Genomic DNA, 2,745 nt, shown 5'->3' on the forward strand with positions numbered 1-2,745 from the left:
CAGCAGGAAGCCTGTTCCTCCCCCAGTCTTCCCATCTTAGTAAATGGCACCATTTACGAGTTGCTCAGGCCCAAACCCCAGGAGTCTTCCTTGGTTCTTTCCTTCCCCTCACTCTCCGCGTTCGATCTATCGACAGATTGTGTTCTACCTCAAGTATATCTCATCCATCCACGTCTCTCCGCCTGCCCCACCATCACCATGTCTCTCTCCTGGACAGCTGCATAGGCCTCCTCGCTGCTCTCTTGCTCCTCTCTTAGCCTGTGGCAGTCTAGTCATTGGTTTTCAAAATGCGTTAGGAGACTACACCTCTCCCTAACTTAAAACCTTGCGGTGGTTTTGGATTGTACTTGGAATCAAAGGTAAGCTTCTTTCTCTGGTTTACAGGGCCCCACAAGGTGTGGTCCCTGCCTCCCCCTCTGACCACATCTTGTCCCAGTGACCCCCTCTTTCTCTTCACTTCAGCCGCCGTGGCATTTTTTCTGCTCCATAACACACTTGAGCTCTTTCTGGCCTCTGGATCTTTGCAGTTGTTGGTTCTTCTGCCTGGAAAGTTGACTCCTTAGCTCTTCACATTGCTGGCTCTTCGTCAGCCTCCAGGTCTTAGCTTAAATAAGGCCTCCTTAAAGAGGCTTCCTCTGAACAGCATACCTAAAATAGGTCGCCCTGTTGTTCTCCATCACAGCCACGCATTTACTGCCTTCCTAGCTCCTTATGTATTTATTCATTTGTTTCTTCACTACCTGTTTCCCTCACTAGAATGAATGTGTCATGAGGGCAGACACCTCGACTGTCTTGTTCACCATGGTTTCCCCAGAATCTGACACAGTGACTGTCACAGAGAATTCAATGACTGCTGAATGAATGGATAAACGAAGCAAAACAGAAAGTGGGCCTGGAGAGAAGGGGACAAACTGGAGAGATATTGAGGAAGTATACATGATACAACTTGATGATGGATTGGATGTGGGGCGTGAGAGGAAGGAAGGAGGCAGTGATGACTCCCAGGTTTCTGGCTTTGTTAACTGAGTGGATGGTTGTACCATTTATGAAACTGGACAATAAGAAAAAAGACCGGTTTGGAGGAAAAGAGGATACCTTCAGCTTGAGGCATTGAGTTTGAAGTCCCTGTCTGACATAAAATGAACATGCCCAGTAGGTACCTTGGGGCTTGAATTGAGTCTGGAACTGAATAAATGATCAGGGCTAGTGATGATAAATAATGGGATGTGATGAGAATGGCTGGAAGCAGGAGGATGGACATGACTGCTCTGGAGAGAGCATAGAGAGAGAAGAAGACAAAGACAAAAGTAGAGCAAAACTGGCCCGTGTATGGCAAGAGTAGAGAGTAAAGGAGCAGCAAGATGCAAGAGACCTGAAGTCATTCAGTGTCTCCAAAGCCAAGGGAAGAGAGAATGGCAGGCAGGAAGGGGCGTGTGGTAGGGTCAGATGTGAGAATGGAAAAAGGCCACTCGATTCGGTGACAAGGAAGCCATTGGTGATCTTTAAAGAGCAATTTCAGGCAAGAGGGACAGAGGACCATAATGCAGTAGACTGAGGAGCGAGTGGGAGGTGAGGATGCAGAGGTAATGAAGGGAGACAATGCTTCCAAGAAGTTTGGCTGAGAAGGGAAGGCAAGAGAGAAGATGATAGCTTAAGAGGGAGGCAGGGTCAAGGGAGGGTTTCTTTGAAGGATGGGGGAGAGCTGAAAATCCTTGTAGGCTGAGGAGGAAATAGCACTCAAATGAGGGGGAGAGATGGAGATATAAGATAAAGAGAATAATTGATGGAGTTAGAGGTTAGGTATGGAGCAGAGGATAGACATGTCTTCCTAGTAGACAAAAGGGAGAGGGAGGGAGAGAGGGGAGGAGAGAGAGAGACTGGGAGGGAGGACATGCAGAAAATTTCTGAGACGGACAGCCTTTGTCTTAGCAAAATTGGAAGCCAAATATTAGGAGGGGTGTAGCCGTGAGGCTGGAATGTAAGAAAAGTGGAAGATGGGAATGGCAGTCCCCATGGGATGAGTTAAGGGATGGTGGAACATCAGTATCAGCAAGGGCCTCCTGTTGAGGCTGGCAAACTTGTAAGTTCTAGGAGCTAACCGACCTGGGCTGGGGACAGCAGCAGAACCAGCAGAGGGTATGCAAAACTTGAATGGCTTTAAGCCATGAAGGTCACGGCTGGCATCAGGGTCTAGAGTAGACGGCGCAGGGAAGTGAGGGAGGCCTGAAGAGGACTGAGGGCCGGTAGAACGGGGTAGGGAATGGCAATGAGAGACTGAAATGCTCAGGAATGGGGGGGACCAGTTCATTTTTTTTTCATTAATCCAACAAATGGTTACTTAGCCCAGTGCCAAGCACTGGAACCAAGACCAGGTTTAGGAGGAATGAAGGAGCCAGTCATCTGAGGGGTGGGGGTAGAGGAGTGGAGGATTGGAAAGCTTGGGCCTGAAGTCTTCCCAAGTAATGACAAGGCTCAAGATGTAGCCAAGTCAGTGGGAAGCTTCTTTAGAGAGGGTGTGTAGATGAGGTCAGGAGCATTGTAGGATGGCTGGGGGTTGGGCTGAGGGGATGTCCATGAAGATACTGAAGGCAGTGGAGAAGGCAGCAGCAGCCACAGGGTGGAGAGAAAGGCCAGGGGCCTGGTGCCGTGGGAACTGAAGGCCAACCAATATTTTCTGGTGGGCAGTGGGGCTGAGAAAGGGGAGAGGGGTTTCTGGTCAATAGCACGGCTTTCTGTGGAAGAGCG

The sequence above is a fragment of the Lipotes vexillifer genome, unplaced genomic scaffold, assembly GCF_000442215.2.
Source record: "Lipotes vexillifer unplaced genomic scaffold, Lipotes_vexillifer_v1.1 scaffold926, whole genome shotgun sequence".
NCBI lineage: Eukaryota > Metazoa > Chordata > Mammalia > Artiodactyla > Lipotidae > Lipotes > Lipotes vexillifer.